Source organism: Bidens hawaiensis, unplaced genomic scaffold, assembly GCF_021521415.1.
Source record: "Bidens hawaiensis isolate Kalapana, Puna unplaced genomic scaffold, B.hawaiensis_p1.1 tig00007028_1, whole genome shotgun sequence".
In the NCBI taxonomy this organism is placed as follows: domain Eukaryota; kingdom Viridiplantae; phylum Streptophyta; class Magnoliopsida; order Asterales; family Asteraceae; genus Bidens; species Bidens hawaiensis.
Window position 1 is genome coordinate 606,434 of NW_027491480.1, and position 16,461 is coordinate 622,894.

Sequence of the window (16,461 nt, forward strand, 5' to 3'; positions counted from 1 at the left end):
AATGGTGATCTAATGGCTCTGGTTGCTTGATCAAGTCTCGGATTAAACCCACCAAATATCGAGAGCCCTATGGTTTAATAAGTATTCACCCTCCGGTCCCTCCCTTTATAAACCCATCGTCCTTAATGAGGTTTGCCCCATCCCGAACAACTCTTGAATGGCTCTAATACCATTTGAAACATCAAGTCATTAGGTCCTTGTACTACCAATATTGTTTGTTTTGCCTTGATGGAAGCCCATTCAAGAACTCACAAATTTGTTTTTTGTTGCTGAGGTGGAGATTTCGTAGGATGTCACACATCTTGGTATTGCTCTCACATGTGCATCTATGGAGTTTTCATATGCTCCATAGCCAATTAAGCTCAAAACGCATTGATGATATTTGAGGCTGGATATTTCTTATAAACTATAAATCTTTCCTTGCCACAACCTAGGCCCGGCCTAAGGAGAGGGTGAGGAGGGCAACAGACCCATACCCACTCTCTCGAGAGGCCTACAATTGTTAAAAAATAAAATTTATATTTTATATATAATTTTGTTTTAAAACAAAAGTCTATAAAATGACTCTTTAGTTGAATGGAAAGTGTACTATTGAAACAAAGATCATGGGTTTGATTTTCACAGTTAGTGTTTTATTTTTTATAGATAAAACCTTCATTTTATGTGTCATTTTAGTAACATTTTATTATTATTTGTTTGTTTTGGCTAAGACAACCTTATTTGTAAAATTGTAAAATTATCTATTACATAATTGAGAACGTGATTTTAGGGATCCGTTTTTTTACTCGTCCCGGCCTGGAGACGGCCCAAAATTTTTAATGGGTTCTCGGAGACGGCCATGCCATAACCGATGTTGAGTTTATCTAGGCACATGTAGTATTTACAACATATACAGTTTGAGAACTAGTCTTAGCTTACAATGAATGCTATTAACAATATTTGACTAAGACTTTAGACGAAGACTTAACTATGACTTTGACTTTGACTAGTCAAGATATGACTATGAGTAACTAAACTATACAAATAATACAAGAATATACAACTAATATACTTGAACCATGTATACAAGTATTCAAAGAACTCTTAGAATCCACTAAGATTTATGTATAAATATGATAACGCCAACAACTCTAGGTTAAATATATAAAGGGTTTACATTAATAGCAGTCTTTTGGTAAATATGGATCGATAAGAACGAAACGAAAGACATTAAAACATGTTCATGTGATTGTTTCCATGGTCGATATTCTCAGAGTAAAGTTGTTGCCAGAAACATTGAAGCTCATCAACCGTTCCTGGTGAACCGATATCGTAATAACCATCTTGAAAGTCAACTTCTTGACTAGTAGAAGTATCAACATCTGAAGTCAAGCAAGATTCAAATGTTGTGATAACATGATTGGAAAACTGTTGTATCGTCTCAACATTATTGTCATTGTGCGTGGATGTTTTGGAAGTAATGTTGTAATGATTATTCATGCGTTTTTTGAGATGAGCATGCCAATGGTTTTTTATTTGGTTATCTGTCCTTCCAGGAAGTCTTGATGCAATTTCCGACCACCTATAAGGAAAAACAATGTTTATAGTTAGAAACGGTCCCACTCTATATGCACCTAGGTTAACTGACCCATACTTTTTAGTTTTATATGCTTGTAACGCGAAAAAAAAAGGAATCTCAAACCGGTTAGAAAAAGATGGAATAGACGACCAAGTATGCACACGTACCTATTGCCGAGAGCCGAATGAGAATGTATTATAATATCTTCTTCTTCCTTGGAAAAGCTCCCTTTCTTTAAGTTAGGTTTCAAATAATTCAGCCATCGAAGCCTACAGCTCTTCCCACTTCTCAACAAACCTACAAGCAAAACCGCAAAAGTAAAACAATCACAACATAAGATATGATTGATCCCGAATAACCTCGAAGTTCTCAAAATAGGGTTTTCCTATATTTACCGACAAATTTTGGCATCTGGGACCAGTTCCAGATGCCGTACTTGTTGATATAAGTAATCAACATTTGATCTTCTTCATGACTCCATGCGCCTTTCTTTAAACTTGTGTTCATTTCACCTTTTGTAGTCATTTTATGTCATATTCATATGATTATTTGTATATGTTAAATAAATAGGGACGGATGTAACTAATTATGGTACGATGGTGATCAATGTGGACACTATTATTAGTCAAGAAAATTGTGTCTCCAAAAATTGTACCATGGTGAATGTGAACACAAGGTTATATTGTTATCTTTTGTTTTATATGTAATAGATATTTTTCAGTATCTAAGTTGTTTTTGGCGTGCTATAAACACCATTAAAGGAAATTTATATTTTTTGTATTTACAATGCAGAAAAGGACATGTGAGATCATCCTAGTGATGTCATATTGCTTTGGTAAACATTATAGTGTTAAATTCTTTAATTTTTTTAAATTATAATTCTAATTATAAACTCTATTAACCATCTATACATGCAACTCTTGGACAGAGGGAGGCATTTACTGGTTACCAACGTGATTTGAACCTCCATCTCAATTATTTATTTGTCATTTTAATTTAGAACGGGTTACACGGATGGTTTTTGTGGTTAACCTGTATTACGGATTTGATACATTCTTTCTAAGAGCATGTTTGGGATTGTATTTGTTAAATTGAAAGATAAATGTAAGTTTTTTATCACATCGAAACAGAAGGCAAGCGGGCAACAAGCTGCGCCGCTACCCCTTTTTGAATTACAAAACCCAATCTTTTAAAAGAGAGAACTGCGGTTTTCGTCCCCGTGGTTTGTTTAAATTGGCTATTTCAGTCCAAAAGTTTTAAATATGCTACTTTTGGTCACTAAGGATTCATTTACGTTGCAATTTTCGTCCATAAGGTTTCGTTTTCATTACAATTTTTGTTCTTGTGGTTTGTTAAAATATGCTATTTCTGTCATAAATATGTTAACAAAAAGGATGAAAATTGCAATGAAAATGAAACTTTATGGATGAATATAGCAAATTTTAAACTTTTGGACTGAAATGACAAATTTGAACAAACTACAGGGACAAAAACCGCGGTTTACTCCTTTTAAAAACTACATTTGCTGATCTTGGAGTAATAACATTACTATGCATGTCCCGTTGAACACGGTAACTAACTCCACAGCTTCAGGTGCGAGTAAACCAAAAGTGTTAAAAGCAAAAGGAATAAATACATGTTGGTTGTCAAGACACGTCTTCTCATGTTTAGTCACCTTACCTGAAGTAGGTTATTGGCTTATTGGTGTTTTCAAAAGGCCAGTAAGTTAAAAAGTGTTTGACAATCACAAAAATCTTTTTTATTTTAGTTTTTTAAAAGGGTTAAAAAACAGTTTTCTAAAAGCTCCAAAAATCCTAAATTTTCAAAATGGATTTTTGAAAAAGCCAATAAGCATTTTTCAAACTCAATCCCAAACATGCTCTAAATATTACACAATTTAGATCGTTTCATCTTACGTTTATGCTCATCCCGTCGTCATTGAACTAGAACAAAATCATGACTTAGCTCTCATATTTACAAAGTGATAATACTAAAAAACAACCGGTTGTAACAAAATCGTTCCAGACAACCTTGTCATCCTCCCACAAACTGACTTGAATTTATCAAAATACCGTTGTGGATGAGCAAAACGGGTTCTTGTACCAATTTGATAACATCGGTACCAGGTTTTGAATTTTTGGTAGTACGGTACCAGTACCGAAATTTCCTGAATTTTGCCTTCAATACCGTAACTGAACCGAACATATCCGTACCTGTACCGGTACCAAAATTTTGAAAAATCGATATCGGTGATGGTGCCCGCTCATCCATAGTGGTGGCCTGTGGGTGCTCTTAAAGAGTGGGCCCAAATATATTCGGTTAAATCAAAGCCCATCATGTTAGAGTAACTCCAAGTAAGCCCAATTTTAGTAAGCCTAAGTTGAAAGCTAAGCCCCAAACATATTATTATACACACATATGATTCACGATTAACTTATAGAGAGCTATTCGAGCTCGGCTACGCTTGAGCTCGGCTTTTTTAACTTATAGAGAGCTCGAGTTTAAGCTGAGCTTGTTTCGAGCTCTACTTCTAAAGCTTGACCCGATTTCATTCATACTCTATATCTATACACTATATGCTTATATATTGCTTAAAAATATTATTTAAAACATAACATAATATATATTATTTTATGTCACGGACTGCTAGCTATACTTTTTTTTTCATTGCTTTAGCCATATTCTTGCATTGGCATTTCTTTCAATCTTGATGTATAAACTAACTTGTAGAGACTATATAGGTACTTCATTTTGATCAACTTTATACGCTACCGATTTGCTATTTTGTGTCTTGTTGAAAGGTCTTTGGAGTTGGGGGTCTCATAGGAGCAACCTCTCTATTCCTGTAATAAAAGTAAGGTTTGTCCTCGTCCTACCTTCTCCAGACCTTGCAAATAGCAATGTTATTAGAAAGATTTTATTGGGCGCGTTTGTAATGTATATTATTTTTGTTATTTTCATCGTAATTTTATATATCATAATTATTATTAAATATGTATATATTAAATAAAAGTTATAGAGTTAATGTCCATTTTTGTCCTTGTGGGCACATTCGTCGAATTCAACCCTAGAGTTGTTGTTGATTTGAAGAATTCAAGAACAAAACCACGATTTGAAGAACACACATGCGATTTAGTGTATCGATTTCTTGAGCAAACATGGAAATGCAGGATATACGACCTGTTGATTTCAACCCAGATGTTTGCTATCATATGTTAATCTCTAAACCCTAACTACTACGCATTAATCAAATAAATGATTTTGGGCTTGGATTATGCTCTTAGGTGTTGCAGACAAAAAAAAAACTAAATTAAATTAAACATAAAATTGACAAAATTTCAAACTTTGAACTAAAGTAGCAAAAGTAGCAAACCATATTGACGAAAATAACCATTAACTAAAAATAAACAGGAGAAAGACAAAAATACCCCTTAAACTAATGACATAGTTGGATGCCGTTAGACCGGGGGGGGGGGGTAATTGGCTAATGTTTAAAACTATAAGGACTAAATTGACAAAATTTTAAGCTTTGGACTGAAGTGACGAAAGTAGCAAACTACAGGGACGAAAATGGCCATTAACTCAAAGTTATATAAACAATAGGCTAGTTTGGGCTCGCGAGCAAGCTTAAGCCCGATAAATGAAGCTTAGCTCATTTATTAAACAAGCTTGTTTTCAGTCTTGAGATTGGATTCAAGCTCGTTTAAGCTATGCTTATTTCCAGCTTTTAGCGAGCCAATCTCAAATAGCTCACAAGCTACTTGGCTCATTACACCTCTACTTAAACGTGAGAGTGTACATGGGGCTTCAAGGTGGTGGATCTTTTGTGGGTTTGGTATGGACATGACTTTCGTTGTTCAAATCCGCCCTCGAGTTTTCTAGTTATTTACCTGGGGGACGAATCTGAACTAGAGAAGTCACGCCCTTGCACTGCTACGGTGCTACCTGAGTCATTGTCTAATTTTTATTTTTTTTTAAAGACCAGTATATTAAAAACCAAAAAAGGAACCTTTTAGCCAATAGCCAGAACCTTGAACAAATAAGGAAAAGAAACAAAAGACTAAAATACATAAACAACATTTATAAAGGAAAATTAACAAAGTTAAACCGACATCTTTCTCATTCGAACATCATGGTCTTGACATATTACCAATGCTATTGAGACCGACCGGTTCGGCTAGTCGGACCTGTCCGACCGGGATTCGGTCCATTGACCGGCCCGGTTCTATGCAGTTCGCTCGATTCCCAGAGAACCGACCGGTCTGAACCAGCCAGACCGGTCCATTGACTAACCATTTTAGTCAACATATATTCATTGTTTTTGTATATCTTCTAATTTCTAGCTTTCTATGTTAGTCACTGACCATTTTAGTACCATTATGAATCATAAACTTAGTGATTAAAACATTGAAAACATATACCAAGAAGAATAATTGCAAAATCATCCGATGGGTGTAGATAGAACTTTAGCTAACTTCAAAGGGTACAAAATATGAAACACTAAGAACGAAACGAAAGACATTAAAGCATGTTCATGCGATTGTTTCCAGGGTCAATATTCTCATAGTAAAGTTGTTGCCAGAAACATTGAAGCTCATCAACCGTTCCAGGAGAACCGATATCATAATAATCATCTTGAAAGTCAACTTCTTGACTAGTGGAAGTATGAACATTTGAAGTCAAGCAAGACCCAAATGTTGTGATAACATGATTGGCAGACTGTTGTATCATCCGGGCACTATAGTCATTGCGCGCATTTGTTTTGGAAGTCATGTTGTAATAATTAGTTGCGCGTTTCTTGAGATGATAATGCCAATAGTTTTTAATGTCGTTATCTGTCCTTCCCGGAAGTCTTGATGCAATTTTAGACCACCTAATAAACAGTTAAGAAAAAGGAAAATTATGATCACAATGCTTTGTTAAACTTTAAGCGAGTGAATCACGAATAGTACCACGAGATTTGTAGAACTCTCTATGGCTCTTTTATTAAGAAAATGACTAATGAGCAAAACTTAATAAAACTAATGCATTGAACCGAGGGTATATATAAACCCACGGTTCCTAACCCTAACCTATTTCAAACATAATCTGAAACCAATTATAATTAGGATTAAATATAAGACTAACTTATCGGATAAGACTAACTTCTCTTACAATAATAAATTAATTATTATATTAACTATTCTCCAATATACTAGGAGCCTTCAATCTGATTTGATGTTGGACACATTTAACATGTTTTTAGTCACAAACCGATGATGGAATAGATCATCATGTATGTACACAGTACACGTACCTATTACCGAGAACCGAATGAGAATATAGTATGATTTCATCTTCTTCCTTGGAAAAGCTCCCTTTCTTTATGCCAGGTTTCAGATAATTCATCCATCGAAGCCTACAACTATTCCCACTTCTCGACAAAGCTATATGCAAAAGTAAAAGAAATGATCAATATATATTGAATAAATCCTAAGGTATAAAACTAGGGTTTTCGTATATTAATTTACCAGCAAATTTTGGCATCTGAGACCAGTTCCAGATACCGTATTTGCTGATATAAGAAATCAACATTTGATCTTCTTCTTTACTCCATGAGCCTTTCTTTAAACAACGCGTGTTCATTTTACTATTTGTAGTCATTTTGTATCAGACAAGTGGCAAATGTCCTAATGAAGGAGTGATTGATATATATTGATATATATGAGTTTTTATTTTATCCTAACCCTATATATATATATAAAATATACGCACGTGCTTTACGTTTTGTTGCTGTATATTACATCAGATGATGAATGTGAGCACACTTATGAATCAACAATATTGTCTCCGAACATTGTACCATGGTGAATGTGAACACAAGGTTATATTATTATCTTTTGTTTTATATGTCATAAATATTTTTAGTATCTAGTTCTTTTTGTCGTGCTGTAAGTAGACTATATAACAAAATTTATATTGTACATTTGCAATGCTGAAAAAGGATATATGAGATCATCCTCCTGATGTCATATTGTTTTGGTAAACACTATATAACATATGGACTTCCTTGCTTTTTTATAAATATTTATAATTGTAATCTACTCTTAGGCAGTGTTGAAAAATCTCTAGTCGCTAATCGGGCGATAGGGTGGGGACTAGGGATTAATCAAGATCAATCAGGATTAATTAAATCGGAATTTAATGTATAATTTTCAGTTTTATATATACACACACATATTTTTATATGTAATTTTCAGTTTTACACATACACAAATACATTTTGCCTGGAAATTAGCTAGAATATCACTAAAACCCAATGATTTTTCCTGGAATCTCGCCGGAATCTGCTGATTTTGGTCGGCATCTCGTCGGAAACTGCCGATTTTGACCAGAACCTCATCAGAAAAAACTAATTAATCATGATTTTGGCCGGATTTGGCCATTGACTGATTAATTGGCCGATTAGCCCAAAATTAATCAGTGAGGTGGGGACTAGCGATTAATCGGCGTCTAGTCGTGATTTTTGCAACACTGCTCTTAGGGCATGCTTGGAACTGAGTTTGAAAACAGGTTATTGACTTATTGGGTTTTTCAAAAAACCATTTGAAAAGTCAGGATTTATGACTTTTTAAGAATAGTTTTTAGTTTTTACACCCTTTCAAAAAGCTAAAATAGTAATGACTTTTTTGTTAGCTAAATACCTTTTTAGCTTATTGGCTTTTTGAAAAAGTCAACAAGTTATTTTCAAAACACCACCTACAAATGCAAGTTACCGTCACAAGAGCGCTTTACCTCATGGGTCATCTTAATTTAAAACGAATATACGAATTGTCGTTGTGGTTTACCTATATATATATATTACGGATTCGATTTAGCCCAGTCGTTTCATCTTACATTTCTGCTCATCTAGCCATCATTGAACTGGAACAAAATCATGACACTCCTAAAATATGTCAGCTTCCAAAATGTTAGTTTCCCTTTCAAAGTAATGAGGTGAATTTGGTTTCCTGCCATAATCAAATTAATACTCAACACCAACTTTCCATAATTCCATTCAATTAAAGTTTCAATTTTAATATTCAACTTAAACTGATACCAGAATAGTTAAAAACAAAACAAAAGATTAGGACATAAGCTTGATCTTTACTTTCATTAATTTTGAAGAGTAAATTATGGTTTTCGTCCCTATGGTTTGTCTAAATCTGCGGTTTTAGTCCAATAGTTTCAAATTTATGATTTTTGGCCATGTGGTTTCATTTCACTTGCAATTATACCCAACCCCACTAACCCCATTAAGTCTGGCCGTTACACCCATCAGTGTGCCATCACATGAGGGGCCAGGGTGCATTTTGGAGAAAAAAGGACAAAACTGCCCCTAACATGAGGGGGCATTATATGTAATATAGCACTAATGCGCACATCGAATACACATTAGTGCGTATATGTAATACTACACTTATGCGCATATGAACTACATCGACTTTATTATTTTTTATATATATTTTTGCATATAATACAACACTATTGCATAGATACAATACACACCATTGAATCTATGCAATTAAAAACTACTGAACATATAAAATACACACTATTGCATGTATATAATACAACAACATTGCATATTATGACATATGTGCATTACATTTTGACTTTTTTTTAGGTGAAGAATAACAAAATATAAGAAAAATGAAAGAATTTTTTTTTTAATATTTTTTTCTTTCTAATTAAAAATAATGTTTTATGAGTTTTTAAGTTTTCTCTTTAAGAATGAGTTTTTTCTTGATCATTCTCCTATAATCATTTACATGATATTAGATCAAATTATTAATATACCTTATTATATGTCACACCCCCGCGGACGGTGGACACGCGAGGGCGCGATGACGTCATGGATCGTAGTCACTGTTACATCGAAACAAACTCTAATGGTTTGTTTTAATAAAAGTTTTAATATACATCGCAAACCTTGTCCCAAAAGATTACATTGAACTTGTTTCAAAATATTTTACAAACCACAAGTCTTAGATAACGATGAGTTTCACAAATGTAGAGTTTTTAAAATATGGCCTACATCCTATAGGCTATAAGATGAAAACTTCCAAAATGCATCCTAGTGCGTGTGACTCCATATATGTTTCTAATGCTTCAATTACCTGAGAATGCATGCATAAAAACGTCAACAAAATTGTTGGTGAGTTTTGACACGAGGTCGAAGACTCGCACAAAAATAAACCAATTACAACTAACTAAATAGCGGTAAGTGAGTGTCGAACACGAGGAGTTTGTGGAACATGTGTTAATAGAGTAGCTTAACAATTAGCTATTATAAATGTAAATGACAAAAATAATTCTCAAGTTGGTTTTGATTTGATTTTATAAACTAAATAAACGAAATGAAGGTTGTAAACAATTGATTAAACGAGCATTCCTCTTGGAGTTCGGTTATTACGCAACTCTTTTGTTTAAGTTCAATGGATAAATCATGATATCTTGATTTCGTGTAAGTGTAATTGTTTGTGATTAATCAAGAACTAAGTACTCGGATTCCTAGAACGCGAGGTTGTTACTTGGTAATCAATCAATATAATATTAACCCTAATTTCTTCTACTAAATCTCGATTGTCAACAACACCAAGAACGTATAGAACGAAACTAGGTTAAACGATATGACAAATTACAAACAATCAAACAAACAACGTGATTATATTAATCTAAACGATCCGATAATCAATCCAAGTGCAAGAACAATAAACACAAAGAGTATTACAATAACCTTACAACCAAGAGAAATACTAGAAGTTTTAGCCACACATAATTGAAATCATACCAAGTTTAATGCGAAGTAATCCAAGATTATGATGTTAATCTTCAATTAGAAACACCCAAAATATTGTTCCAATGCACCAAAATCACCCACACCAATTGTCTCGTTCGGAATCTCCAAGAATGGAATCCAAAAGTCCTTTAAAACCCATTTTTCGAGTTGTAACCGACATTAAAATGCTGAGGCTACAGTAAGCTACGGTGGCTACCGTAAGCTACGGTAGCCCTGAAGTTCTTACGGTGGAAAGTGTCTGTTTACGGTGGCTTTTTATGGCAAACCCCTAGCGTAGCTTACGGTGGCTACCGTAAGCTACGGTAGACCCAGTTCAAAATTCCATTTTTCTTTATCAATTCTTGGTTGTTGACTTCCCGCATTGACTCTCTTGTTCCTTTTCATCTGAACACACTTGAGCAACCTTTTCTCCTCATTTGTACCTGTGTTGACACAACATAGTGTAGTAATTCAAATCCTTGAATTTATACATAAACGCACACGTTTTAACTCGAATTACAACACTTAAGGGTGGCTCTACAATCCACCCGTCAAGTTTCATAGGTTTATACGACATCTATAAATATATGTTCCTTGAACAACGAGTCGACCGACATTACCTTATGTAGACAGTTCCTCAGACAGTTACCATGAGCTCTATGATCAAGACTTAACAGTTGTCACACCCTCAAAATCCACTAACGGAGTTTTACCGTCAGAGGGTGTGAACTGGCAGGATCGGAATCATTAGTTATAATCAAACCATAAAAACGTTTAAATGCAAATAAGTGCGGAAGCGTAAACCATATAAATAAAGATGATTCAAACAATGCATGTTCCTAGACCGCGCGCCCGCCTCGGCTACCTGAGAATAACATACTAAAAGGGTCAACACGAGGTTGGTGAGTTCACAAGTTATATAAAAATAAATCGTTTAGCGTTTGCGTTCAGCGTTTTACGTTAAGTGTCTTGCGTAACCACGTTACGGCGTTTAAGCGTTTTGCGTAACCTCGTTACGGCGTTTCAGTGTTGCGTAACCCCGTTACGACGTTTAAGTGTTGCGTAACCCCGTTACGACGTTTAAGTGTTGCGTAACCCCGTTACGACGTTTAAGTGTTGCGTAACCACGTTACGGCGTTTAAGTGTTGCGTAACCACGTTACGGCGTTTAAGTGTTGCGTAACCACGTTACGGCGTTTAAGTGTTTTGCATTACCAGATAGTGTTACGTCAAATTATATATCGATAGGTAGCTAATCTATACAACAAGTATCGCTAAGTGGTTCGAGACCGAAGCTGACTGTTTATCAAGTGCCCGTCACCAGGTCAACCCAGACCATGGTAAGTGTTAGCCAAAATTACACCCACTCAACCTCCAGTTGAGCTTAGCGTCGGGTGGGGTTTGTCAAACCCAGTAGTACTACTCAACAGTGACTCGCTATTCCAAATATTAACCGGTTCGATGTGTGGGACTTCAAATGTTACGTTTGCCGCTTAGCCTTTACAAGTGATATATAATTTATAACAAAATCTTAAATATGCGTTTATCTCAGAAAATGCGTTTATCGGAGTATGTTATCTCCCCCAAGTGAAAAACGTTTGAAAACAGTTCAAAGAGCGGGGTAAGTGAAACTCACCGTTTGCGAAGAATATCCCAAATTAGATCACCAAGTGATGCGCGTCGTAGAAACTCTCTAGCGTTCTAAATAACAAAGAGGTTTTCTAAGTATTGGTACGTTTAACGAGTCTCTAGACTCGGCACATAATACCTATGCACGTAACAGATTTCGTGTTTCGTTTGTGAATCGTGTGTGACTTAAACAAGTACAATTGTGATACGATACATGAGTGAGCAATTACTTTCGTGTCACGTACTAATAACATACTTTACTAGCAATTATCCCCGTAAGGGCATTTTGGTCAACAAACAAAATTAACTAACCATTATTCCCCATAAGGGCAATTTGGTCAATTCATGGCAATCAATTAGCAACTATTCCCCGCAAGGGTATTTTGGTCAAAACATAACAAATATACCAAAAACTATCATATTTCATGCATTTTTACACAACTCAGCAGTTAGTTTCATTATGACAGAATTTCTACTTGAAAGATTGTACTATTTCACCGATCATAACGTCTCAATTAATTCACCAAAAATCACCACAGAAGCATACATATCTTAGGTTTCCAGAACATATTTTATCTTATTTTTATTCCACATATTTTTCTTATAATGACCAAAACATTACAGCAAACTCATATCAGTCAGATTCATGCGCAACAGAATGTTATTTGCAATTCCCGTTAAACGAAAAATCCAATAAATGCAAGACCACTTGGGTTAGGTTCCTAACTCAATAAGTCAACTTCCAGAAGTGGAACCAACCCAATTGGCCTCGTAGATCATGAGATATAATATTTACAAAACAACCTAACAGCAGGTCTAACAACTCAGCTTTGCACCACGTTTTTGTAAAATCATAAAAGTTAACTTTCACACGTCCAAAAATTACAAATTTATATTCTTTAGAAACTAGACTCAACCTAGTTTACTGTAGTATCAATTATCTCATTCATTTACCACTTTTACATCCCGTTACAGTCATTCAATCATCAACAACACAATCTGTCCAGAAACTGTTTTCATCCAAACTCAACAATTTAACTATCTATAGATCACAAATCATTCATAGAACATTCTAGACATCATAACTCCTATCAATCATACCATACATACATAGTTAGGGTTTTACTTGATATCAAACTCAAAGACAACAATAATCATGCAACAATATCAAATCTAGTTATCAATCATCATCAATTAAATCAAGAATCACATGAATATCATAATACCAAGAAATCAGCCATAAAGGTTTACAATTAACCCAATAAAACTAACAATTAAACATAGAGGATACATAGAATAGTTGTGTATACCTTCCTAGCACCTTAATCTTCAATCAAACTTGAAAGATCTTGATTGTGTGTGTGTGTATATTAATCGATCTCAAGGAAATAAAGGGAGGGGATGGCTGCCGATTTTTGTAGGGGAATAGGTAGGAGGTTAGGGTTTAGGTTTACCATGTATTTATAAAGGAATATGTTACACTTTGGCCCCTCAACTCCTAAGTATTACCTTTTCTAGAACATTCTATCATAACTTGCACATTAAGTTAACATTAAGTATTACTTTTTCTAGAACATTCTATCATAACTTGCACATTAAATTAACATGACAATAATATTATCACATAACACATAATCCTAACACATAATTATCACATAATTAGTGTTTTAGTGTTTTTCGTTTATTCATCAATCGTTTGCGTTTCGGTGCAAATCCCGAAAGACTACTACACATGTAGTAAGTGTTAAGCGTCATTTAAACCCTAGTTTAAATGTAATGAGGTTTGCGTTTAGATTCAATAATCTAAAGTTTGAATTGACGGAGTTGCGTTAACGGAGTTAACCTGAAATTGACGATTGTCACATCATTCCCATGTTAAAGAATTTTCGTCCCGAAAATTTGAGTCAAGTCGTGATGATTGTCTGAAAAAGTAAGAAAAATTTTCAGTTTGTCATATCATCCCCTAGTAGAAAGAAATTTCGTCCCGAAATTTAATTCATACCTCCGGTGATTTCTGACGGTTTGCCGGGTTTCGCGGTTTTCTATGTTTGGTCAGCCCTTCAAAAAGGTGAGGATACTTTTTCATCATTTGATTCTCGCGTTCCCACGTGAACTCCGGTCCACGTCTCGAGTTCCAATGAACTTTAACAATTGGAATTTTGCTGTGCTTGAGCGTTTTGGTTTCCCAATCCAAAACCTCAACTGGTTCTTCAACGAAACGTAACTGTTCATCAACTTGTAGTTCCTCCAAAGGGACTACTTGAGTTTCATCGGATAGGCATGTGAAAAACATTGTGTACACTACTGAGTTCTGCTGGTAAGTCCAGTCAGTACGCCACTGGACCAACGCGTTCCGTTATCCGATAAGGACCAACATATCGTGGGTTGAGTTTGTTTCGCTTTCCAAAGCGAACCACACCTTTCCAAGGTGAGACTTTGAGTAACACTCGATCGTTTACTTGAAATTCGAGAGGTTTTCGGCGCTTGTCAGCGTAACTCATTTGGCGATCACGTGCTGCTGCCATGCGGTTTCGGATTTGAACAATCTTTTCCGAAGTTTCGAGTACCAGTTCTGGACCAGTGATTTGGCTGTCACCCACCTCTGCCCAGCAGAGCGGTGATCGACACTTCCCTCCGTCTAGTGCTTCAAACGGTGCTGCGTTAATACTTGCGTGGTAGCTGTTATTATACGAAAACTCTACCAAAGGTAAGTGGGGTTCCCAACTTTTTCCGAAATCCAACACGCATGCACGCAACATGTCCTCCAGGGTCTGAATAGTCCGTTCACTTTGCCCATCCGTCTGAGGATGGTATGCTGTACTCATATCGAGACGGGTGCCCAGTGCGCTTTGCAGCGACTTCCAAAAGTGCGAGGTGAAACGAGAATCTCGATCGGAAATGATCGAGACAGGCACTCTGTGTCTAGACACCACTTCTTTCATGTATACGCGAGTCAGTCTTTCCATTTTGTCCGTTTCCTTAATTGCTAGGAAGTGTGCCGATTTAGTCAACCGGTCAACGATCACCCAGATGGTATCGCATCCCGTCGGTGTCTTAGGCAAACCCGTAATAAAGTCCATTGAGATGTGCTCCCATTTCCACATTGGGAGTTCCGGTTGTTGCAGTAGACCAGATGGTTTCTGGTATTCTATCTTGACTCTGGCACAAGTCAAGCATTTGCTCACGTAGGTGGCAATGTCGGCTTTCATGTTCGGCCACCAGTAAAGTGCCTTTAAATCATGATACATTTTATCTGAGCCAGGGTGGATAGAATATCGGGACTTGTGAGCTTCGTCCATCACTAGAGTTCTCAACTCTCCGTATCGTGGAACCCAAATCCGGTTCTCAAAATATCGGACCCCGTCCGATCTGGTTTCAAGTTGCTTGTTCATGCCCGCATGAGTTCCGATGGAAGATTTTCATCTTTCAAAGCTTCCAGTTGCGCATCGCGAATCTGATCGGGTAAGCTGGCATGAATCGTAAGTTGCAATGCTCTTACTCGTCTGGGTTTATCTGTTTCTTTTCTGCTGAGGGCGTCGGCCACCACATTGGCCTTGCCCGGGTGGTACTTGATGGCACAATCATAATCTTTGAGCAGCTCGACCCAACGACGCTGTCGCATGTTCAGCTCCTTCTGATCGTAGATATGTTGGAGACTCTTGTGGTCGGTGTAAATGGTAAACTTGGTACCGTACAAGTAATGCCTCCATATCTTAAGAGCAAACACCACAGCTCCGAGTTCCAAATCATGGGTCGTGTAGTTCTTCTCGTGAACCCGTAGTTGTCTAGAGGCGTAGGCTATAACCTTCTCGAGTTGCATCAGCACACAACCGAGACCTTGTATAGATGCGTCACAGTGTACCTCAAAATTTTCTGTTCCCTCGGGGAGGGCTAAAATAGGGGCGCTACAAAGCTTGGTTTTCAACAGTTGGAAAGCGGATTCTTGCGCGTCACCCCAGTTGTACTTAGTGCCCTTGTGAGTCAAAGCGGTGAGGGGTTGAGCAATCTTTGAAAATCCCTCGATGAAACGCCGATAGTAGCCGGCCAGTCCTAGGAATTGTCGCACTTCAGTCGGAGTCTTAGGTGCTTCCCAGTTTTTGATGGCCTCTACCTTACCGGGATCGACATGGATACCATTCTCGTTGATCACATGTCCTAAAAAGTGAACCTCGCGAAGCCAAAATTCACATTTCGAGACTTTAGCATACAGTTGTTCCTTCTTCAGTAGTTCCAGAATTATCCTTAAGTGCTCTTCGTGGTCAGTCTCGTTCTTGGAGTAGACAAGAATATCATCGATGAAAACAATCACGAACTTGTCGAGGTACGCCTTGCATACTCGATTCATGAGATCCATAAATACGGCTGGCGCGTTGGTTAGGCCAAAAGGCATAACCGAGAACTCGTAGTGACCATACCGTGTTCTGAAAGCCGTCTTTGAAATATCTTCTTCGCGCACTCTCAACTGGTGGTAACCG

General features: G+C 36.5%; 2 pseudogenes; both read right to left on the reverse strand.

Annotated features, from left to right (window-relative positions):
- Positions 1–1,186: 1,186 nt before the first annotated feature.
- LOC143634191 (transcription factor MYB14 pseudogene) lies at positions 1,187–2,083 on the reverse strand (annotated as a pseudogene).
- Positions 2,084–6,079: 3,996 nt separating this feature from the next.
- Positions 6,080–7,201, reverse strand: LOC143634192 (transcription factor MYB15 pseudogene; annotated as a pseudogene).
- Positions 7,202–16,461: the final 9,260 nt, after the last annotated feature.